Source organism: Ambystoma mexicanum, chromosome 9 (assembly GCF_040938575.1).
Source record: "Ambystoma mexicanum isolate Mex_15411 chromosome 9, UKY_AmexF1_1, whole genome shotgun sequence".
Taxonomy (NCBI): domain Eukaryota; kingdom Metazoa; phylum Chordata; class Amphibia; order Caudata; family Ambystomatidae; genus Ambystoma; species Ambystoma mexicanum.
Window position 1 is genome coordinate 1,408,031,356 of NC_090931.1, and position 26,522 is coordinate 1,408,057,877.

The following is a 26,522-nucleotide window of genomic DNA, read 5'->3' on the forward strand; positions in this document are numbered from 1 at the left end:
AGTTCTGTGAATGAGGCGGGGCAGATGTGATGCTATTCATGTGGCTATCTAGTTCTGTGAATGAGGCGGGGCAGATGTGACGCTATTAATGTGGCTATCTAGTTCTGTGAATGAGGCGGGGCAGATGTGATGCTATTAATGTGGCTATCGGGATATGGTTCTGCAAAGGAAGCGATGCAGATGTGATGCTATTAATGCGGCTATACGATTCTGGTTCTGCGAATGAAACAGTGCAGATGTGGTGCTATTCATGTGGCTATCTAGTTCTGTGAATGAGGCGGGGCAGATGTGACGCTATTCATGTGGCTATCGACATCTGTTTCTGCAAATGAAACAGTGCAGATGTGATGCTATTCATGTGGCTAATGGGATCTGGTTCTATGAATGAGGCGGCAGATGTGATGCTATTAATGTGGATATAGGAATCTAGTTCTGCAAAGGAAGCAATGCATATTGTATTCTATTAATGTGGCTATAGGAATCTGGTTCTGTGAATAAAACAGTGCAGATGTGATGCTATTCATGTGGCTATCTAGTTCTGTGAATGAGGCGGGGCAGATGTGATGCTATTAATGTGGCTATCGGGTCCTGGTTCTGCAAAGGAAGCGATGCAGATGTAATGCTATTAATGTGGCTATAGGAATCTGGTTCTGCAAATGAAACAGTGCAGATGTGATGCTGTTAATGTGGCTATCGGGATCTGGTTCTGTGAATGACACAGTGCAGATGTGATGCTATTCATGTTGCTATCTAGTTCTGTGAATGAGGCGGGGCAGATGTGATGCTATTCATGTGGCTATCTAGTTCTGTGAATGAGGCGGGGCAGATGTGATGCTATTAATGTGGCTATCTAGTTCTGTGAATGAGGCGGGGCAGAAGTGATTCTATTAATGCGGCTATATGAATCTGGTTCTGCGAATGAAACAGTGCAGATGTGGTGCTATTCATGTGGCTATATAGTTCTGTGAATGAGGCGGGGCAGATGTGATGCTATTCATGTGGCTAGCTAGTTCTGTGAATGAGGCAGGGCAGATGTGATGCTATTAATGTGGCTATCTAGTATTGTGAATGAGGCGGGGCAGATGTGATGCTATTAATGTGGCTATCGGGATCTGGCTCTGCAAAGGAAGCGATGCAGATGTAATACTATTTATGCGGCTATAGGAATCTGGTTCTGCAAATGAAACAGTGCAGATGTGATGCTGTTAATGTGGCTATAGGAATCTGGTTCTGCGAATGAAACAGTGCAGATGTGATGCTAATAATGCGTCATTCGGAATCTGGTTCTGTGAATGAGGCGGGACATATGTGATGCTATTATTGTGGCTATAGGAATCTGGTTCTGCAAATGAAACAGTGCAGATGTGAGGCTATTCATGTTGCTATCAGGATCTGTTTCTATGAATGAGGCGGCAGATGGGATGCTATTAATGTGGCTATAGGAATCTAGTTCTGCAAAGGAAGCAATGCATATTGTATTCTATTAATGTGGCTATAGGAATCTGGCTCTGCGAATGAAACATTGCAGATGTGATGCTATTCATGTGGCTATCTAGTTCTGTGAATGAGGCGATCAGATGTGATGCTATTAATGTGGCTATCGGGTCCTGGTTCTGCAAAGGAAGCGATGCAGATGTGATGCTATTCATGTGGCTAATGGGATGGCAGATGTGATGCTATTGATGTGGCTATAGGAATCTAGTTCTGCAAATGAAGCAATGCATATTGTATTCTATTAATGTGGCTATAGGAATCTGGTTCTGCGAATGAAACAGGGCAGATGTGATGCTATTCATGTGGCTATCTAGTTCTGTGAATGAGGCAGGGCAGATGTGATGCTATTAATGAGGCTATCGGGTCCTGGTTCTGCAATGGAAGCGATGCAGATGTAATGCTATTAATGTGGCTATAGGAATCTGGTTCTGCAAATGAAACAGTGCAGATGTGATGCTGTTAATGTGGCTATCGGGATCTGGTTCTGTGAATGAGGCGGTGCAGATGTGATGCTATTAATGCGGCTATAGGAATCTGGTTCTGCGAATGAAACAGTGCAGATGTGATGCTATTCATGTGGCTATCTAGTTCTGTGAATGAGGCGGGGCAGATGTGATGCTATTAATGTGGCTATATAGTTCTGTGAATGAGGCGGGGCAGATGTGATGCTATTCATGTGGCTATCTAGTTCTGAAAATGAGGCGGGGCAGATGTGATGCTATTAACGTGGCTATCTAGTTCTGTGAATGAGGAGGCAGATGTGATGCTATTAATGTGGCTATCGGGATCTGGTTCTGCAAAGGAAGCGATGCAGATGTAATACTATTTATGCAGCTATAGGAATCTGCTTCTGCAAATGAAACAGTGCAGATGTGATGCTGTTAATGTGGCTATAGGAGTCTGGTTCTGCGAATGAAACAGTGCAGATGTGATGCTAATAATGCGGCATTCGGAATCTTGTTCTGTGAATGAGGCGGGACAGATGTGATGCGATTATTGTGGCTATAGGAACCTGGTTCTGCAAATGAAACAGTGCAGATGTGATGCTATTCATGTGGCTATCTAGTTCTGTGAATAAGGTGGGGCAGATGTGACGCTATTCATGTGGCTATCTAATTCTGTGAATGAGGCGTGCGGATGTGATGCTATTCATGTGGCTATCTAGTTCTGTGAATGAGGCGGGGCAGATGTGATGCTATTAATGTGGCTATCTAGTTCTGTGAATGAGGCGGGGCAGATGTGATGCTATTCATGTTGCTATTGGGATCTGGTTCTATGAATGAGACAGCAGATGTGATGCTATTAATGTGGCTATAGGAATCTAGTTCTACAAAGGAAGCAATGCATATTGTATTCTATTAATGTGGCTATAGGAATCTGGTTCTGCGAATGAAACAGTGAAGATGTGGTACTATGCATGTGGCTATCTAGTTCTGTGAATGAGGCGGGGCAGATGTGATGCTATTCATGTGGCTATCTAGTTCTGTGAATGAGGCGGGTCAGATGTGATGCTATTCATGTGGCTATCGGGATCTGGTTCTGCATTGGAAGCGATGCAGATGTAATACTATTTATGCGGCTATAGGAATCTGGTTCTGCAAATGAAACAGTGCAGATGTGATGCTATTCATGTTGCTATCGGGATCTGGTTCTATGAATGAGGCGGCAGATGTGATGCTATTAATGTGGCTATAGGAATCTAGTTCTACAAAGGAAGCAATGCATATTGTATTCTATAATATGCGGCTATAGGAATCTGGTTCTGCGAATGAAACAGTGAAGATGTGATGCTATTCATGTGGCTATCTAGTTCTGTGAATGAGGCGGGGCAGATGTGATGTTATTAATGTGGCTATCGACATCTGTTTCTGCAAATGAAACAGTGCAGATGTGATGCTATTCATGTGGCTAATGGGATCTGGTTCTATGAATGAGGCGGCAGATGTGATGCTATTAATGTGGCTATAGGAATCTAGTTCTGCAAAGGAAGCAATGCATATTGTATTCTATTAATGTGGCTATAGGAATCTGGTTCTGTGAATGAAACAGTGCAGATGTGATGCTATTCATGTGACTATCTAGTTCTGTGAATGAGGCGGGCAGATGTGATGCTATTAATGTGGCTATCGGGTCCTGGTTCTGCAAAGGAAGCGATGCAGATGTAATGCTATTAATGTGGCTATAGGAATCTGGTTCTGCAAATGAAACAGTGCAGATGTGATGCTGTTAATGTGGCTATCGGGATCTGGTTCTGTGAATGAGGTGGTGCAGATGTGATGCTATTAATGCGGCTATAGGAATCTGGTTCTGCGAATGACACAGTGTCATGATGCCTACCTCTAAGGACCCAGGCCGGGCCCAGCAACCCCAGAGGCAGACATCATTTTCCCCAGGGAAGTCTCAGCGGGCCCAAGTCAGGGCCCTTTGGACTCAGTCCTGGCGCCTTAGGCGCCAGGCTCATAGTGGAACCCAGTCCTGGCGCCTTAGGCGCCAGGCTCATAGAAGAGGATATGTGTTTAAGTGCTTGGGTGCACACTTACCTGATGCAGACCTTGCTGCTTCATCCAGGCCCTCTTGAGGCCTGAATGGGACTACTTTACCTGTAGGACTACTTCACCACCCGGGTGTGGTCGGGGAAGGATACATACCTGATTGGTGGAAGGATACATACCAGGAACTTCTTCCAAGGCTATTTAAACCCCACCCGATCAGCCACACATGCTTCGCGTTGTTCTGCACCTAGCAGCTGGACGCTCACCGTGTCAGCTCCTGCATCCTGACTTCAGCCACGCCTGCCAGCACCCTTGAACACCTGCAAGGGGAGAAAGGAAGAGAATAGGAGAAGAAAAGCCCTTACCTGCTAAATCTGCATCCCGGAGTCATTTCTCCAACGGCCCTGAAAAGGAAGACATAATTTTAAAGGCATTTCGTTTCGATCGCTGCAGCGCTGCATTTTACTCACCTTTGCAAGGCGCTTGCATCTTCAGCAGCGATCTTCCGGATTCAGCTACGCCCCGGCGCCTAGAGGAAAAAAGACAAGAACAAAGGTGAGAGGGAGAAAAGGAATAAGGAAAGCTCAGTTTCCTTTTAAGTCTTACCTGTTGGATTATTCCCACTGCATTTCGGGTCCTGCCGCTTCCTGGCATCTCCGGACCCCGGCCCCTATGGGGAAAAAAGACAAAGACATTGAATGAGCGAATGCAAAGACATTAGCTGAGCGCTCATCCAGAACTGTTTCACTTCGGGTCGGCGCCATATCTCCGGCACTCCGAACCCCGGCCCCTAAGGGGAAAAAGACATAAGCATTAGCGCTTGCTGCAATTAGACAACGAACATCATTATTAAGCTTGAACTTTTGAACAGAACTTTTACAGCGCCTTACCTGAACAGTCAAGCTTACCTGAACTCTCATCAATCCTCAATCCAGTGAAGTAACTGGGTTTCAACGCGCCCCTGCATCAGAAGCAGGATGGAGAGCTCATCCTTCCAAACCCTAAGGTGAGGCTTCACGGGGAATCGTGGAGGAGGTATCGTGGAGGGTTGGAAGGGAGTGGGAGGCTTGAGCATTGTTCCACAGTTGGTAATACTCCCTTTTCACGCACAGGAGGGTATCCAACGAGCCAGGGAAGCCAGAATAGAGGGGCCTTTCCTGTCCATCTTCAGAGTTCTGCGCCTTCGACGCCGCGCCTCCGTGGGAACCAGGTGAGCGTTACACACAGTGCAGATGTGATGCTATTCATGTTGCTATCTAGTTCTGTGAATGAGGCGGGGCAGATGTGATGCTATTCATGTGGCTATCTAGTTCTGTGAATGAGGCGGGGCAGATGTGATGCTATTAATGTGGCTATCTAGTTCTGTGAATGAGGCGGGGCAGAAGTGATGCTATTAATGCAGCTATATGAATCTGGTTCTGCGAATGAAACAGTGCAGATGTGGTGCTATTCATGTGGCTATATAGTTCTGTGAATGAGGCGGGGCAGATGTGATGCTATTCATGTGGCTATCTAGTTCTGTGAATGAGGCGGGGCAGATGTGACGCTATTCATGTGGCTATCTAATTCTGTGAATGAGGCGGGCGGATGTGATGCTATTCATGTGGCTATCTAGTTCTTGAATGAGGCGGGGCAGATGTGATGCTATTAATGTGGCTATCTAGTTCTGTGAATGAGGCGGGGCAGATGTGATGCTATTAATGTGGCTATCGGGATATGGTTCTGCAAAGGAAGCGATGCAGATGTGATGTTATTAATGCGGCTATACGATTCTGGTTCTGCGAATGAAACAGTGCAGATGTGGTGCTATTCATGTGGCTATCTAGTTCTGTGAATGAGGCGGGGCAGATGTGACGCTATTCATGTGGCTATCTAATTCTGTGAATGAGGCGGGCGGATGTGATGCTATTCATGTGGCTATCTAGTTCTGTGAATGAGGCGGGGCAGATGTGATGCTATTAATGTGGCTATCTAGTTCTGTGAATGAGGCGGGGCAGATGTGATGCTATTCATGTTGCTATCGGGATCTGGTTCTATGAATGAGACAGCAGATGTGATGCTATTAATGTGGCTATAGGAATCTAGTTCTACAAAGGAAGCAATGCATATTGTAATCTATTAATGCGGCTATAGGAATCTGGTTCTGCGAATGAAACAGTGAAGATGTGGTACTATGCATGTGGCTATCTAGTTCTGTGAATGAGGCGGGGCAGATGTGATGCTATTCATGTGGCTATCTAGTTCTGTGAATGAGGCGGGTCAGATGTGATGCTATTCATGTGGCTATCGGGATCTGGTTCTGCATTGGAAGCGATGCAGATGTAATACTATTTATGCGGCTATAGGAATCTGGTTCTGCAAATGAAACAGTGCAGATGTGATGCTATTCATGTTGCTATCGGGATCTGGTTCTATGAATGAGGCGGCAGATGTGATGCTATTAATGTGGCTATAGGAATCTAGTTCTACAAAGGAAGCAATGCATATTGTATTCTATAAATGCGGCTATAGGAATCTGGTTCTGCGAATGAAACAGTGAAGATGTGATGCTATTCATGTGGCTATCTAGTTCTGTGAATGAGGCGGGGCAGATGTGATGTTAGTAATGTGGCTATCGACATCTGTTTCTGCAAATGAAACAGTGCAGATGTGATGCTATTCATGTGGCTAATGGGATCTGGTTCTATGAATGAGGCGGCAGATGTGATGCTATTAATGTGGCTATAGGAATCTAGTTCTGCAAAGGAAGCAATGCATATTGTATTCTATTAATGTGGCTATAGGAATCTGGTTCTGTGAATGAAACAGTGCAGATGTGATGCTATTCATGTCGCTATCTAGTTCTGTGAATGAGGCGGCCAGATGTGATGCTATTAATGTGGCTATCGGGTCCTGGTTCTGCAAAGGAAGCGATGCAGATGTAATGCTATTAATGTGGCTATAGGAATCTGGTTCTGCAAATGAAACAGTGCAGATGTGATGCTGTTAATGTGGCTATCAGGATCTGGTTCTGTGAATGAGGTGGTGCAGATGTGATGCTATTAATGCGGCTATAGGAATCTGGTTCTGCGAATGACACAGTGCAGATGTGATGCTATTCATGTTGCTATCTAGTTCTGTGAATGAGGCGGGGCAGATGTGATGCTATTCATGTGGCTATCTAGTTCTGTGAATGAGGCGGGGCAGATGTGATGCTATTAATGTGGCTATCTAGTTCTGTGAATGAGGCGGGGCAGAAGTGATGCTATTAATGCGGCTATATGAATCTGGTTCTGCGAATGAAACAGTGCAGATGTGGTGCTATTCATGTGGCTATATAGTTCTGTGAATGAGGCGGGGCAGATGTGATGCTATTCATGTGGCTAGCTAGTTCTGTGAATGAGGCAGGGCAGATGTGATGCTATTAATGTGGCTATCTAGTTCTGTGAATGAGGCGGGGCAGATGTGATACTATTAATGTGGCTATCGGGATCTGGCTCTGCAAAGGAAGCGATGCAGATGTAATACTATTTATGCGGCTATAGGAATCTGGTTCTGCAAATGAAACAGTGCAGATGTGATGCTGTTAATGTGGCTATAGGAATCTGGTTCTGCGAATGAAACAGTGCAGATGTGATGCTAATAATGCGGCATTCGGAATCTGGTTCTGTGAATGAGGTGGGACATATGTGATGCTATTATTGTGGCTATAGGAATCTGGTTCTGCAAATGAAACAGTGCAGATGTGAGGCTATTCATGTTGCTATCAGGATCTGTTTCTATGAATGAGGCGGCAGATGGGATGCTATTAATGTGGCTATAGGAATCTAGTTCTGCAAAGGAAGCAATGCATATTGTATTCTATTAATGTGGCTATAGGAATCTGGCTCTGCGAATGAAACATTGCAGATGTGATGCTATTCATGTGGCTATCTAGTTCTGTGAATGAGGCGATCAGATGTGATGCTATTAATGTGGCTATCGGGTCCTGGTTCTGCAAAGGAAGCGATGCAGATGTGATGCTATTCATGTGGCTAATGGGATGGCAGATGTGATGCTATTGATGTGGCTATAGGAATCTAGTTCTGCAAATGAAGCAATGCATATTGTATTCTATTAATGTGGCTATAGGAATCTGGTTCTGCGAATGAAACAGGGCAGATGTGATGCTATTCATGTGGCTATCTAGTTCTGTGAATGAGGCATGGCAGATGTGATGCTATTAATGAGGCTATCGGGTCCTGGTTCTGCAATGGAAGCGATGCAGATGTAATGCTATTAATGTGGCTATAGGAATCTGGTTCTGCAAATGAAACAGTGCAGATGTGATGCTGTTAATGTGGCTATCGGGATCTGGTTCTGTGAATGAGGCGGTGCAGATGTGATGCTATTAATGCGGCTATAGGAATCTGGTTCTGCGAATGAAACAGTGCAGATGTGATGCTATTCATGTGGCTATCTAGTTCTGTGAATGAGGCGGGGCAGATGTGATGCTATTAATGTGGCTATATAGTTCTGTGAATGAGGCGGGGCAGATGTGATGCTATTCATGTGGCTATCTAGTTCTGATAATGAGGCGGGGCAGATGTGATGCTATTAATGTGGCTATCTAGTTCTGTGAATGAGGAGGCAGATGTGATGCTATTAATGTGGCTATCGGGATCTGGTTCTGCAAAGGAAGCGATGCAGATGTAATACTATTTATGCAGCTATAGGAATCTGCTTCTGCAAATGAAACAGTGCAGATGTGATGCTGTTAATGTGGCTATAGGAGTCTGGTTCTGCGAATGAAACAGTGCAGATGTGATGCTAATAATGCGGCATTCGGAATCTTGTTCTGTGAATGAGGCGGGACAGATGTGATGCGATTATTGTGGCTATAGGAACCTGGTTCTGCAAATGAAACAGTGCAGATGTGATGCTATTCATGTGGCTATCTAGTTCTGTGAATAAGGTGGGGCAGATGTGATGCTATTCATGTGGCTATCTAGTTCTGTGAATGAGGCGGGGCAGATGTAATGATATTAATGTGGCTATAGGAATCTAGTTCTGCAAAGGAAGCAATGCATATTGTATTCTATTAATGTGGCTATAGGAATCTGGTTCTGAGAATGAAACAGTGCAGATGTGATGCTATTCATGTGGCTATCTAGTTCTGTGAATGAGGTGGGGCAGATGTGATGCTATTCATGTGGCTATCTATTTCTGTGAATGAGGCGGGGCAGATGTGATGCCATTCATGTGGCCATCTAGTTCTGTGAATGAGGCGGGGCAGATGTGATGCTATTAATGCGGCTATAGGAATCTGGTTCTGCGAATGAAACAGTGCAGATGTGATGCTATTCATGTGGCTATCTAGTTCTGTGAATGAGGCGGGGCAGATGTGATGCTATTTATGCGGCTATAGGAATCTGGTTCTGCGAATGAAACAGTGCAGATGTGATGCTATTCATGTGGCTATCTAGTTCTGTGAATGAGGCGGGGCAGATGTGATGCTATTCATGTGGCTATCTAGTTCTGTGAATGAGGCGGGGCAGATGTGATGCTATTAATGTGGCTATCGGGTCCTGGTTCTGCAAAGGAAGCGATGCAGATGTGATGCTCTTCATGTGGCTAATGGGATGGCAGATGTGATGCTATTAATGTGGCTATAGGAATCTAGTTCTGCAAATGAAGCAATGCATATTGTATTCTATTAATGTGGCTATAGGAATCTGGTTCTGCGAATGAAACAGGGCAGATGTGATGCTATTCATGTGGCTATCTAGTTCTGTGAATGAGGCAGGGCAGATGTGATGCTATTAATGAGGCTATCGGGTCCTGGTTCTGCAATGGAAGCGATGCAGATGTAATGCTATTAATGTGGCTATAGGAATCTGGTTCTGCAAATGAAACAGTGCAGATGTGATGCTGTTAATGTGGCTATCGGGATCTGGTTCTGTGAATGAGGCGGTGCAGATGTGATGCTATTAATGCGGCTATAGGAATCTGGTTCTGCGAATGAAACAGTGCAGATGTGATGCTATTCATGTGGCTATCTAGTTCTGTGAATGAGGCGGGGCATATGTGATGCTATTCATGTGGCTATCTAGTTCTGAAAATGAGGCGGGGCAGATGTGATGCTATTAACGTGGCTATCTAGTTCTGTGAATGAGGAGGCAGATGTGATGCTATTAATGTGGCTATCGGGATCTGGTTCTGCAAAGGAAGCGATGCAGATGTAATACTATTTATGCGGCTATAGGAATCTGCTTCTGCAAATGAAACAGTGCAGATGTGATGCTGTTAATGTGGCTATAGGAGTCTGGTTCTGCGAATGAAACAGTGCAGATGTGATGCTAATAATGCGGCATTCGGAATCTGGTTCTGTGAATGAGGCGGGACAGATGTGATGCGATTATTGTGGCTATAGGAATCTGGTTCTGCAAATGAAACAGTGCAGATGTGATGCTATTCATGTGGCTATCTAGTTCTGTGAATAAGGTGGGGCAGATGTGATGCTATTCATGTGGCTATCTAGTTCTGTGAATGAGGCGGGGCAGATGTAATGATATTAATGTGGCTATAGGAATCTAGTTCTGCAAAGGAAGCAATGCATATTGTATTCTATTAATGTGGCTATAGGAATCTGGTTCTGAGAATGAAACAGTGCAGATGTGATGCTATTCATGTGGCTATCTAGTTCTGTGAATGAGGTGGGGCAGATGTGATGCTATTCATGTGGCTATCTATTTCTGTGAATGAGGCGGGGCAGATGTGATGCCATTCATGTGGCCATCTAGTTCTGTGAATGAGGCGGGGCAGATGTGATGCTATTAATGTGGCTATAGGAATCTGGTTCTGTGAATGAAACAGTGCAGATGTGATGCTATTCATGTGGCTATCTAGTTCTGTGAATGAGGCGGGCAGATGTGATGCTATTAATGTGGCTATCGGGTCCTGGTTCTGCAAAGGAAGCGATGCAGATGTAATGCTATTAATGTGGCTATAGGAATCTGGTTCTGCAAATGAAACAGTGCAGATGTGATGCTGTTAATGTGGCTATCGGGATCTGGTTCTGTGAATGAGGTGGTGCAGATATGATGCTATTAATGCGGCTATAGGAATCTGGTTCTGCGAATGACACAGTGTCATGATGCCTACCTCTAAGGAGCCAGGCCGGGCCCAGCAACCCCAGAGGCAGACATCATTTTCCCCAGGGAAGTCTCAGCGGGCCCAAGTCAGGGCCCTTTGGACTCAGTCCTGGCGCCTTAGGCGCCAGGCTCATAGTGGAACCCAGTCCTGGTGCCTTAGGCGCCAGGCTCATAGAAGAGGATATGTGTTTAAGTGCTTGGGTGCACACTTACCTGATGCAGACCTTGCTGCTTCATCCAGGCCCTCTTGAGGCCTGAATGGGACTACTTTACCTGTAGGACTACTTCACCACCCGGGTGTGGTCGGGGAAGGATACATACCTGATTGGTGGAAGGATACATACCAGGAACTTCTTCCAAGGCTATTTAAACCCCACCCGATCAGCCACACATGCTTCGCGTTGTTCTGCACCTAGCAGCTGGACGCTCACCGTGTCAGCTCCTGCATCCTGACTTCAGCCACGCCTGCCAGCACCCTTGAACACCTGCAAGGGGAGAAAGGAAGAGAATAGGAGAAGAAAAGCCCTTACCTGCTAAATCTGCATCCCGGAGTCATTTCTCCAACGGCCCTGAAAAGGAAGACATAATTTTAAAGGCATTTCGTTTCGATCGCTGCAGCGCTGCATTTTACTCACCTTTGCAAGGCGCTTGCATCTTCAGCAGCGATCTTCCGGATTCAGCTACGCCCCGGCGCCTAGAGGAAAAAAGACAAGAACAAAGGTGAGAGGGAGAAAAGGAATAAGGAAAGCTCAGTTTCCTTTTAAGTCTTACCTGTTGGATTATTCCCACTGCATTTCGGGTCCTGCCGCTTCCTGGCATCTCCGGACCCCGGCCCCTATGGGGAAAAAAGACAAAGACATTGAATGAGCGAATGCAAAGACATTAGCTGAGCGCTCATCCAGAACTGTTTCACTTCGGGTCGGCGCCATATCTCCGGCACTCCGAACCCCGGCCCCTAAGGGGAAAAAGACATAAGCATTAGCGCTTGCTGCAATTAGACAACGAACATCATTATTAAGCTTGAACTTTTGAACAGAACTTTTACAGCGCCTTACCTGAACAGTCAAGCTTACCTGAACTCTCATCAATCCTCAATCCAGTGAAGTAACTGGGTTTCAACGCGCCCCTGCATCAGAAGCAGGATGGAGAGCTCATCCTTCCAAACCCTAAGGTGAGGCTTCACGGGGAATCGTGGAGGAGGTATCGTGGAGGGTTGGAAGGGAGTGGGAGGCTTGAGCATTGTTCCACAGTTGGTAATACTCCCTTTTCAAGCACAGGAGGGTATCCAACGAGCCAGGGAAGCCAGAATAGAGGGGCCTTTCCTGTCCATCTTCAGAGTTCTGCGCCTTCGACGCCGCGCCTCCGTGGGAACCAGGTGAGCGTTACACACAGTGCAGATGTGATGCTATTCATGTTGCTATCTAGTTCTGTGAATGAGGCGGGGCAGATGTGATGCTATTCATGTGGCTATCTAGTTCTGTGAATGAGGCGGGGCAGATGTGATGCTATTAATGTGGCTATCTAGTTCTGTGAATGAGGCGGGGCAGAAGTGATGCTATTAATGCAGCTATATGAATCTGGTTCTGCGAATGAAACAGTGCAGATGTGGTGCTATTCATGTGGCTATATAGTTCTGTGAATGAGGCGGGGCAGATGTGATGCTATTCATGTGGCTATCTAGTTCTGTGAATGAGGCGGGGCAGATGTGACGCTATTCATGTGGCTATCTAATTCTGTGAATGAGGCGGGCGGATGTGATGCTATTCATGTGGCTATCTAGTTCTTGAATGAGGCGGGGCAGATGTGATGCTATTAATGTGGCTATCTAGTTCTGTGAATGAGGCGGGGCAGATGTGATGCTATTAATGTGGCTATCGGGATATGGTTCTGCAAAGGAAGCGATGCAGATGTGATGTTATTAATGCGGCTATACGATTCTGGTTCTGCGAATGAAACAGTGCAGATGTGGTGCTATTCATGTGGCTATCTAGTTCTGTGAATGAGGCGGGGCAGATGTGACGCTATTCATGTGGCTATCTAATTCTGTGAATGAGGCGGGCGGATGTGATGCTATTCATGTGGCTATCTAGTTCTGTGAATGAGGCGGGGCAGATGTGATGCTATTAATGTGGCTATCTAGTTCTGTGAATGAGGCGGGGCAGATGTGATGCTATTCATGTTGCTATCGGGATCTGGTTCTATGAATGAGACAGCAGATGTGATGCTATTAATGTGGCTATAGGAATCTAGTTCTACAAAGGAAGCAATGCATATTGTAATCTATTAATGCGGCTATAGGAATCTGGTTCTGCGAATGAAACAGTGAAGATGTGGTACTATGCATGTGGCTATCTAGTTCTGTGAATGAGGCGGGGCAGATGTGATGCTATTCATGTGGCTATCTAGTTCTGTGAATGAGGCGGGTCAGATGTGATGCTATTCATGTGGCTATCGGGATCTGGTTCTGCATTGGAAGCGATGCAGATGTAATACTATTTATGCGGCTATAGGAATCTGGTTCTGCAAATGAAACAGTGCAGATGTGATGCTATTCATGTTGCTATCGGGATCTGGTTCTATGAATGAGGCGGCAGATGTGATGCTATTAATGTGGCTATAGGAATCTAGTTCTACAAAGGAAGCAATGCATATTGTATTCTATAAATGCGGCTATAGGAATCTGGTTCTGCGAATGAAACAGTGAAGATGTGATGCTATTCATGTGGCTATCTAGTTCTGTGAATGAGGCGGGGCAGATGTGATGTTAGTAATGTGGCTATCGACATCTGTTTCTGCAAATGAAACAGTGCAGATGTGATGCTATTCATGTGGCTAATGGGATCTGGTTCTATGAATGAGGCGGCAGATGTGATGCTATTAATGTGGCTATAGGAATCTAGTTCTGCAAAGGAAGCAATGCATATTGTATTCTATTAATGTGGCTATAGGAATCTGGTTCTGTGAATGAAACAGTGCAGATGTGATGCTATTCATGTCGCTATCTAGTTCTGTGAATGAGGCGGCCAGATGTGATGCTATTAATGTGGCTATCGGGTCCTGGTTCTGCAAAGGAAGCGATGCAGATGTAATGCTATTAATGTGGCTATAGGAATCTGGTTCTGCAAATGAAACAGTGCAGATGTGATGCTGTTAATGTGGCTATCAGGATCTGGTTCTGTGAATGAGGTGGTGCAGATGTGATGCTATTAATGCGGCTATAGGAATCTGGTTCTGCGAATGACACAGTGCAGATGTGATGCTATTCATGTTGCTATCTAGTTCTGTGAATGAGGCGGGGCAGATGTGATGCTATTCATGTGGCTATCTAGTTCTGTGAATGAGGCGGGGCAGATGTGATGCTATTAATGTGGCTATCTAGTTCTGTGAATGAGGCGGGGCAGAAGTGATGCTATTAATGCGGCTATATGAATCTGGTTCTGCGAATGAAACAGTGCAGATGTGGTGCTATTCATGTGGCTATATAGTTCTGTGAATGAGGCGGGGCAGATGTGATGCTATTCATGTGGCTAGCTAGTTCTGTGAATGAGGCAGGGCAGATGTGATGCTATTAATGTGGCTATCTAGTTCTGTGAATGAGGCGGGGCAGATGTGATACTATTAATGTGGCTATCGGGATCTGGCTCTGCAAAGGAAGCGATGCAGATGTAATACTATTTATGCGGCTATAGGAATCTGGTTCTGCAAATGAAACAGTGCAGATGTGATGCTGTTAATGTGGCTATAGGAATCTGGTTCTGCGAATGAAACAGTGCAGATGTGATGCTAATAATGCGGCATTCGGAATCTGGTTCTGTGAATGAGGCGGGACATATGTGATGCTATTATTGTGGCTATAGGAATCTGGTTCTGCAAATGAAACAGTGCAGATGTGAGGCTATTCATGTTGCTATCAGGATCTGTTTCTATGAATGAGGCGGCAGATGGGATGCTATTAATGTGGCTATAGGAATCTAGTTCTGCAAAGGAAGCAATGCATATTGTATTCTATTAATGTGGCTATAGGAATCTGGCTCTGCGAATGAAACATTGCAGATGTGATGCTATTCATGTGGCTATCTAGTTCTGTGAATGAGGCGATCAAATGTGATGCTATTAATGTGGCTATCGGGTCCTGGTTCTGCAAAGGAAGCGATGCAGATGTGATGCTATTCATGTGGCTAATGGGATGGCAGATGTGATGCTATTGATGTGGCTATAGGAATCTAGTTCTGCAAATGAAGCAATGCATATTGTATTCTATTAATGTGGCTATAGGAATCTGGTTCTGCGAATGAAACAGGGAAGATGTGATGCTATTCATGTGGCTATCTAGTTCTGTGAATGAGGCATGGCAGATGTGATGCTATTAATGAGGCTATCGGGTCCTGGTTCTGCAATGGAAGCGATGCAGATGTAATGCTATTAATGTGGCTATAGGAATCTGGTTCTGCAAATGAAACAGTGCAGATGTGATGCTGTTAATGTGGCTATCGGGATCTGGTTCTGTGAATAAGGCGGTGCAGATGTGATGCTATTAATGCGGCTATAGGAATCTGGTTCTGCGAATGAAACAGTGCAGATGTGATGCTATTCATGTGGCTATCTAGTTCTGTGAATGAGGCGGGGCAGATGTGATGCTATTAATGTGGCTATATAGTTCTGTGAATGAGGCGGGGCAGATGTGATGCTATTCATGTGGCTATCTAGTTCTGATAATGAGGCGGGGCAGATGTGATGCTATTAATGTGGCTATCTAGTTCTGTGAATGAGGAGGCAGATGTGATGCTATTAATGTGGCTATCGGGATCTGGTTCTGCAAAGGAAGCGATGCAGATGTAATACTATTTATGCAGCTATAGGAATCTGCTTCTGCAAATGAAACAGTGCAGATGTGATGCTGTTAATGTGGCTATAGGAGTCTGGTTCTGCGAATGAAACAGTGCAGATGTGATGCTAATAATGCGGCATTCGGAATCTTGTTCTGTGAATGAGGCGGGACAGATGTGATGCGATTATTGTGGCTATAGGAACCTGGTTCTGCAAATGAAACAGTGCAGATGTGATGCTATTCATGTGGCTATCTAGTTCTGTGAATAAGGTGGGGCAGATGTGATGCTATTCATGTGGCTATCTAGTTCTGTGAATGAGGCGGGGCAGATGTAATGATATTAATGTGGCTATAGGAATCTAGTTCTGCAAAGGAAGCAATGCATATTGTATTCTATTAATGTGGCTATAGGAATCTGGTTCTGAGAATGAAACAGTGCAGATGTGATGCTATTCATGTGGCTATCTAGTTCTGTGAATGAGGTGGGGCAGATGTGATGCTATTCATGTGGCTATCTATTTCTGTGAATGAGGCGGGGCAGATGTGATGCCATTCATGTGGCCATCTAGTTCTGTGAATGAGGCGGGGCAGATGTGATGCTATTAATGCGGCTATAGGAATCTGGTTCTGCGAATGAAACAATGCAGATGTGATGCTATTCATGTGGCTATCTAGTTCTGTGAATGAGGCGGGGCAGATGTGATGCTATTTATGCGGCTATAGGAATCTGGTTCTGCGAATGAAACAGTGCAGATGTGATGCTATTCATGTGGCTATCTAGTTCTGTGAATGAGGCGGGGCAGATGTGATGCTATTCATGTGGCTATCTAGTTCTGTGAATGAGGCGGGGCAGATGTGATGCTATTAATGTGGCTATCGGGTCCTGGTTCTGCAAAGGAAGCGATGCAGATGTGATGCTCTTCATGTGGCTAATGGGATGGCAGATGTGATGCTATTAATGTGGCTATAGGAATCTAGTTCTGCAAATGAAGCAATGCATATTTTATTCTATTAATGTGGCTATAGGAATCTGGTTCTGCGAATGAAACAGGGCAGATGTGATGCTATTCATGTGGCTATCTAGTTCTGTGAATGAGGCAGGGCAGATGTGATGCTATTAATGAGGCTATCGGGTCCTGGTTCTGCAATGGAAGCGATGCAGATGTAATGCTATTAATGTGGCTATAGGAATCTGGTTCTGCAAATGAAACAGTGCAGATGTGATGCTGTTAATGTGGCTATCGGGATCTGGTTCTGTGAATGAGGCGGTGCAGATGTGATGCTATTAATGCGGCTATAGGAATCTGGTTCTGCGAATGAAACAGTGCAGATGTGATGCTATTCATGTGGCTATCTAGTTCTGTGAATGAGGCGGGGCATATGTGATGCTATTCATGTGGCTATCTAGTTCTGAAAATGAGGCGGGGCAGATGTGATGCTATTAACGTGGCTATCTAGTTCTGTGAATGAGGAGGCAGATGTGATGCTATTAATGTGGCTATCGGGATCTGGTTCTGCAAAGGAAGCGATGCAGATGTAATACTATTTATGCGGCTATAGGAATCTGCTTCTGCAAATGAAACAGTGCAGATGTGATGCTGTTAATGTGGCTATAGGAGTCTGGTTCTGCGAATGAAACAGTGCAGATGTGATGCTAATAATGCGGCATTCGGAATCTGGTTCTGTGAATGAGGCGGGACAGATGTGATGCGATTATTGTGGCTATAGGAATCTGGTTCTGCAAATGAAACAGTGCAGATGTGATGCTATTCATGTGGCTATCTAGTTCTGTGAATAAGGTGGGGCAGATGTGATGCTATTCATGTGGCTATCTAGTTCTGTGAATGAGGCGGGGCAGATGTAATGATATTAATGTGGCTATAGGAATCTAGTTCTGCAAAGGAAGCAATGCATATTGTATTCTATTAATGTGGCTATAGGAATCTGGTTCTGAGAATGAAACAGTGCAGATGTGATGCTATTCATGTGGCTATCTAGTTCTGTGAATGAGGTGGGGCAGATGTGATGCTATTCATGTGGCTATCTATTTCTGTGAATGAGGCGGGGCAGATGTGATGCCATTCATGTGGCCATCTAGTTCTGTGAATGAGGCGGGGCAGATGTGATGCTATTAATGTGGCTATAGGAATCTGGTTCTGCGAATGAAACAGTGCAGATGTGATGCTATTCATGTGGCTATCTAGTTCTGTGAATGAGGCGGGGCAGATGTGATGCTATTCATGTGGCTATCTAGTTCTGTGAATGAGGCGGGGCAGATGTGATGCTATTCATGTGGCTATGTAGTTCTGTGAATGAGGCGGGGCAGATGTGATGCTATTAATGTGGCTATCTAGTTCTGTGAATGAGGCGGGGCAGATGTGATGCTATTGATGCGGCTATAGGAATCTGGTTCTGCGAATGAAACCGTGCAGATGTGATGCTATTCATGTGGCTATCTAGTTCTGTGAATGAGGCGGGGCAGATGTGATGCTATTAATGAGGCTATAGGAATCTGGTTTTGCGATTGAAACAGTGCAGGTGTGATGCTATTCATGTGGCTATCTAGTTCTGTGAATGAGGCGGGGCAGATGTGATGCAATTCATGTGGCTATCTAATTCTGTGAATGAGGCGGGGCAGATGTGATGCTATTAATGCGGCTATACGAATCTGGTTCTGCGAATGAAACAGTGCAGATGTGGTGCTATTCATGTGGCTATCTAGGTCTGTGAATGAGGCGGGGCAGATGTGACGCTATTCATGTGGCTATCTAGTTCTGTGAATGAGGCGGGCCGTATGTGATGCTATTCATGTGGCTATCTAGTTCTGTGAATGAAGCGGGGCAGATGTGATGCTATTAATGTGGCTATCTAGTTCTGTTAATGAGGCGGGGCAGATGTGATGCTATTAATGTGGCTATCGGGATATGGTTCTGCAAAGGAAGCGATGCAGATGTAATACTATTTATGCGGCTATAGGAATCTGGTTCTGCAAATGAAACAGTGCAGATGTGATGCTATTCATGTTGCTATCGGGATCTGGTTCTATGAATGAGACGGCAGATGTGATGCTATTAATGTGGCTATAGGAATCTAGTTCTACAAAGGAAGCAATGCATATTGTATTCTATTAATGCGGCTATAGGAATCTGGTTCTGCGAAGGAAACAGTGAAGATGTGGTACTATTCATCTGGCTATCTAGTTCTGTGAATGAGGCGGGGCAGATGTTATGCTATTCATGTGGCTATCTAGTTCTATGAATGAGGCGGGGCAGATGTGATGCTATTCATGTGGCTATCTAGTTCTGAAAATGAGGAGGCAGATGTGATGCTATTAATGTGGCTATCGGGATCTGGTTCTGCAAAGGAAGCGATGCAGATGTAATACTATTTATGCGGCTATAGGAATCTGGTTCTGCAAATGAAACAGTGCAGATGTGATGCTATTCATGTTGCTATCGGGATCTGGTTCTATGAATGAGGCGGCAGATGTGATGCTATTAATGTGGCTATAGGAATCTAGTTCTACAAAGGAAGCAATGCATATTGTATTCTATTAATGCGGCTATAGGAATCTGGTTCTGCGAATGAAACAGTGAAGATGTGATGCTATTCATGTGGCTATCTAGTTCTGTGAATGAGGCGAGGCAGATGTGATGTTATTAATGTGGCTATCGACATCTGTTTCTGCAAATGAAACAGTGCAGATGTGATGCTATTCATGTGGCTAATGGGATCTGGTTCTATGAATGAGGCGGCAGATGTGATGCTATTAATGTGGCTATAGGAATCTAGTTCTGCAAAGGAAGCAATGCATATTGTATTCTATTAATGTGGCTATAGGAATCTGGTTCTGTGAATGAAACAGTGCAGATGTGATGCTATTCATGTGGCTATCTAGTTCTGTGAATGAGGTGGGGCAGATGTGATGCTATTAATGTGGCTATCGGGTCCTGGTTCTGCACAGGAAGCGATGCAGATGTAATGCTATTAATGTGGCTATAGGAATCTGGTTCTGCAAAAGAAACAGTGCAGATGTGGTGCTGTTAATGTGGCTATCGGGATCTGGTTCTGTGAATGAGGTGGTGCAGATTTGATGCTATTAAGGCGGCTATAGGAATCTGGTTCTGCGAATGAAACAGTGCAGATGTGATGCTATTCATGTTGCTATCTAGTTCTGTGAATGAGGCGGGGCAGATGTGATGCTATTCATGTGGCTATTTAGTTCTGTGAATGAGGCGGGGCAGATGTGATGCTATTAATGTGGCTATCTAGTTCTGTGAATGAGGCGGGGCAGAAGTGATGCTATTAATGGGGCTATATGAATCTGGTTCTGCAAATGAAAAAGTGCAGATGTGATGCTATTCATGTGGCTATCTAGTTCTGTGAATGAGGCGGGGCAGATGTGATGCTATTCATGTGGCTATCTAGTTCTGTGAATGAGACGGGGCAGATGTAATGATATTAATGTGGCTATAGGAATCTAGTTCTGCAAAGGAAGCAATGCATATTGTATTCTATTAATGTGGCTATAGGAATCTGGTTCTGAGAATGAAACAGTGCAGATGTGATGCTATTCATGTGGCTATCTAGTTCTGTGAATGAGGCGGGGCAGATGTGATGCTATTCATGTGGCTATCTAGTTCTGTGAATGAGGTGGGGCAGATGTGATGATATTGATGTGGCTATCTAGTTCTGTGAATGAGGCGGGGCAGATGTGATGACATTCATGTGGCCATCTAGTTCTGTGAATGAGGCGGGGCAGATGTGATGCTATTGATGCAGCTATAGGAATCTGGTTCTGCGAATGAAACAGTGCAGATGTGATGCTATTCATGTGGCTATCTAGTTCTGTGAATGAGGCGGGGCAGATGTGATGCTATTAATGAGGCTATAGGAATCTGGTTTTGCGATTGAAACAGTGCAGATGTGATGCTATTCATGTGGCTATCTAGTTCTGTGAATGAGGCGGGGCAGATGTGATGCAATTCATGTGGCTATCTAGTTCTGTGAATGAGGCGGGACAGATGTGATGCGATTATTGTGGCTATAGGAACCTGGTTCTGCAAATGAAACAGTGCAGATGTGATGCTATTCATGTGGCTATCTAGTTCTGTGAATAAGGTGGGGCAGATGTGATGCTATTCATGTGGCTATCTAGTTCTGTGAATGAGGCGGGGCAGATGTAATGATATTAATGTGGCTATAGGAATCTAGTTCTGCAAAGGAAGCAATGCATATTGTATTCTATTAATGTGGCTATAGGAATCTGGTTCTGAGAATGAAACAGTGCAGATGTGATGCTATTCATGTGGCTATCTAGTTCTGTGAATGAGGTGGGGCAGATGTGATGCTATTCATGTGGCTATCTATTTCTGTGAATGAGGCGGGGCAGATGTGATGCCATTCATGTGGCCATCTAGTTCTGTGAATGAGGCGGGGCAGATGTGATGCTATTAATGCGGCTATAGGAATCTGGTTCTGCGAATGAAACAATGCAGATGTGATGCTATTCATGTGGCTATCTAGTTCTGTGAATGAGGCGGGGCAGATGTGATGCTATTTATGCGGCTATAGGAATCTGGTTCTGCGAATGAAACAGTGCAGATGTGATGCTATTCATGTGGCTATCTAGTTCTGTGAATGAGGCGGGGCAGATGTGATGCTATTCATGTGGCTATCTAGTTCTGTGAATGAGGCGGGGCAGATGTGATGCTATTAATGTGGCTATCGGGTCCTGGTTCTGCAAAGGAAGCGATGCAGATGTGATGCTCTTCATGTGGCTAATGGGATGGCAGATGTGATGCTATTAATGTGGCTATAGGAATCTAGTTCTGCAAATGAAGCAATGCATATTTTATTCTATTAATGTGGCTATAGGAATCTGGTTCTGCGAATGAAACAGGGCAGATGTGATGCTATTCATGTGGCTATCTAGTTCTGTGAATGAGGCAGGGCAGATGTGATGCTATTAATGAGGCTATCGGGTCCTGGTTCTGCAATGGAAGCGATGCAGATGTAATGCTATTAATGTGGCTATAGGAATCTGGTTCTGCAAATGAAACAGTGCAGATGTGATGCTGTTAATGTGGCTATCGGGATCTGGTTCTGTGAATGAGGCGGTGCAGATGTGATGCTATTAATGCGGCTATAGGAATCTGGTTCTGCGAATGAAACAGTGCAGATGTGATGCTATTCATGTGGCTATCTAGTTCTGTGAATGAGGCGGGGCATATGTGATGCTATTCATGTGGCTATCTAGTTCTGAAAATGAGGCGGGGCAGATGTGATGCTATTAACGTGGCTATCTAGTTCTGTGAATGAGGAGGCAGATGTGATGCTATTAATGTGGCTATCGGGATCTGGTTCTGCAAAGGAAGCGATGCAGATGTAATACTATTTATGCGGCTATAGGAATCTGCTTCTGCAAATGAAACAGTGCAGATGTGATGCTGTTAATGTGGCTATAGGAGTCTGGTTCTGCGAATGAAACAGTGCAGATGTGATGCTAATAATGCGGCATTCGGAATCTGGTTCTGTGAATGAGGCGGGACAGATGTGATGCGATTATTGTGGCTATAGGAATCTGGTTCTGCAAATGAAACAGTGCAGATGTGATGCTATTCATGTGGCTATCTAGTTCTGTGAATAAGGTGGGGCAGATGTGATGCTATTCATGTGGCTATCTAGTTCTGTGAATGAGGCGGGGCAGATGTAATGATATTAATGTGGCTATAGGAATCTAGTTCTGCAAAGGAAGCAATGCATATTGTATTCTATTAATGTGGCTATAGGAATCTGGTTCTGAGAATGAAACAGTGCAGATGTGATGCTATTCATGTGGCTATCTAGTTCTGTGAATGAGGTGGGGCAGATGTGATGCTATTCATGTGGCTATCTATTTCTGTGAATGAGGCGGGGCAGATGTGATGCCATTCATGTGGCCATCTAGTTCTGTGAATGAGGCGGGGCAGATGTGATGCTATTAATGTGGCTATAGGAATCTGGTTCTGCGAATGAAACAGTGCAGATGTGATGCTATTCATGTGGCTATCTAGTTCTGTGAATGAGGCGGGGCAGATGTGATGCTATTCATGTGGCTATCTAGTTCTGTGAATGAGGCGGGGCAGATGTGATGCTATTCATGTGGCTATGTAGTTCTGTGAATGAGGCGGGGCAGATGTGATGCTATTAATGTGGCTATCTAGTTCTGTGAATGAGGCGGGGCAGATGTGATGCTATTGATGCGGCTATAGGAATCTGGTTCTGCGAATGAAACCGTGCAGATGTGATGCTATTCATGTGGCTATCTAGTTCTGTGAATGAGGCGGGGCAGATGTGATGCTATTAATGAGGCTATAGGAATCTGGTTTTGCGATTGAAACAGTGCAGGTGTGATGCTATTCATGTGGCTATCTAGTTCTGTGAATGAGGCGGGGCAGATGTGATGCAATTCATGTGGCTATCTAATTCTGTGAATGAGGCGGGGCAGATGTGATGCTATTAATGCGGCTATACGAATCTGGTTCTGCGAATGAAACAGTGCAGATGTGGTGCTATTCATGTGGCTATCTAGGTCTGTGAATGAGGCGGGGCAGATGTGACGCTATTCATGTGGCTATCTAGTTCTGTGAATGAGGCGGGCCGTATGTGATGCTATTCATGTGGCTATCTAGTTCTGTGAATGAAGCGGGGCAGATGTGATGCTATTAATGTGGCTATCTAGTTCTGTTAATGAGGCGGGGCAGATGTGATGCTATTAATGTGGCTATCGGGATATGGTTCTGCAAAGGAAGCGATGCAGATGTAATACTATTTATGCGGCTATAGGAATCTGGTTCTGCAAATGAAACAGTGCAGATGTGATGCTATTCATGTTGCTATCGGGATCTGGTTCTATGAATGAGACGGCAGATGTGATGCTATTAATGTGGCTATAGGAATCTAGTTCTACAAAGGAAGCAATGCATATTGTATTCTATTAATGCGGCTATAGGAATCTGGTTCTGCGAAGGAAACAGTGAAGATGTGGTACTATTCATCTGGCTATCTAGTTCTGTGAATGAGGCGGGGCAGATGTTATGCTATTCATGTGGCTATCTAGTTCTATGAATGAGGCGGGGCAGATGTGATGCTATTCATGTGGCTATCTAGTTCTGAAAATGAGGAGGCAGATGTGATGCTATTAATGTGGCTATCGGGATCTGGTTCTGCAAAGGAAGCGATGCAGATGTAATACTATTTATGCGGCTATAGGAATCTGGTTCTGCAAATGAAACAGTGCAGATGTGATGCTATTCATGTTGCTATCGGGATCTGGTTCTATGAATGAGGCGGCAGATGTGATGCTATTAATGTGGCTATAGGAATCTAGTTCTACAAAGGAAGCAATGCATATTGTATTCTATTAATGCGGCTATAGGAATCTGGTTCTGCGAATGAAACAGTGAAGATGTGATGCTATTCATGTGGCTATCTAGTTCTGTGAATGAGGCGAGGCAGATGTGATGTTATTAATGTGGCTATCGACATCTGTTTCTGCAAATGAAACAGTGCAGATGTGATGCTATTCATGTGGCTAATGGGATCTGGTTCTATGAATGAGGCGGCAGATGTGATGCTATTAATGTGGCTATAGGAATCTAGTTCTGCAAAGGAAGCAATGCATATTGTATTCTATTAATGTGGCTATAGGAATCTGGTTCTGTGAATGAAACAGTGCAGATGTGATGCTATTCATGTGGCTATCTAGTTCTGTGAATGAGGTGGGGCAGATGTGATGCTATTAATGTGGCTATCGGGTCCTGGTTCTGCACAGGAAGCGATGCAGATGTAATGCTATTAATGTGGCTATAGGAATCTGGTTCTGCAAAAGAAACAGTGCAGATGTGGTGCTGTTAATGTGGCTATCGGGATCTGGTTCTGTGAATGAGGTGGTGCAGATTTGATGCTATTAAGGCGGCTATAGGAATCTGGTTCTGCGAATGAAACAGTGCAGATGTGATGCTATTCATGTTGCTATCTAGTTCTGTGAATGAGGCGGGGCAGATGTGATGCTATTCATGTGGCTATTTAGTTCTGTGAATGAGGCGGGGCAGATGTGATGCTATTAATGTGGCTATCTAGTTCTGTGAATGAGGCGGGGCAGAAGTGATGCTATTAATGGGGCTATATGAATCTGGTTCTGCAAATGAAAAAGTGCAGATGTGATGCTATTCATGTGGCTATCTAGTTCTGTGAATGAGGCGGGGCAGATGTGATGCTATTCATGTGGCTATCTAGTTCTGTGAATGAGACGGGGCAGATGTAATGATATTAATGTGGCTATAGGAATCTAGTTCTGCAAAGGAAGCAATGCATATTGTATTCTATTAATGTGGCTATAGGAATCTGGTTCTGAGAATGAAACAGTGCAGATGTGATGCTATTCATGTGGCTATCTAGTTCTGTGAATGAGGCGGGGCAGATGTGATGCTATTCATGTGGCTATCTAGTTCTGTGAATGAGGTGGGGCAGATGTGATGATATTGATGTGGCTATCTAGTTCTGTGAATGAGGCGGGGCAGATGTGATGACATTCATGTGGCCATCTAGTTCTGTGAATGAGGCGGGGCAGATGTGATGCTATTGATGCAGCTATAGGAATCTGGTTCTGCGAATGAAACAGTGCAGATGTGATGCTATTCATGTGGCTATCTAGTTCTGTGAATGAGGCGGGGCAGATGTGATGCTATTAATGAGGCTATAGGAATCTGGTTTTGCGATTGAAACAGTGCAGATGTGATGCTATTCATGTGGCTATCTAGTTCTGTGAATGAGGCGGGGCAGATGTGATGCAATTCATGTGGCTATCTAGTTCTGTGAATGAGGCGGGACAGATGTGATGCGATTATTGTGGCTATAGGAACCTGGTTCTGCAAATGAAACAGTGCAGATGTGATGCTATTCATGTGGCTATCTAGTTCTGTGAATAAGGTGGGGCAGATGTGATGCTATTCATGTGGCTATCTAGTTCTGTGAATGAGGCGGGGCAGATGTAATGATATTAATGTGGCTATAGGAATCTAGTTCTGCAAAGGAAGCAATGCATATTGTATTCTATTAATGTGGCTATAGGAATCTGGTTCTGAGAATGAAACAGTGCAGATGTGATGCTATTCATGTGGCTATCTAGTTCTGTGAATGAGGTGGGGCAGATGTGATGCTATTCATGTGGCTATCTATTTCTGTGAATGAGGCGGGGCAGATGTGATGCCATTCATGTGGCCATCTAGTTCTGTGAATGAGGCGGGGCAGATGTGATGCTATTAATGCGGCTATAGGAATCTGGTTCTGCGAATGAAACAATGCAGATGTGATGCTATTCATGTGGCTATCTAGTTCTGTGAATGAGGCGGGGCAGATGTGATGCTATTTATGCGGCTATAGGAATCTGGTTCTGCGAATGAAACAGTGCAGATGTGATGCTATTCATGTGGCTATCTAGTTCTGTGAATGAGGCGGGGCAGATGTGATGCTATTCATGTGGCTATCTAGTTCTGTGAATGAGGCGGGGCAGATGTGATGCTATTAATGTGGCTATCGGGTCCTGGTTCTGCA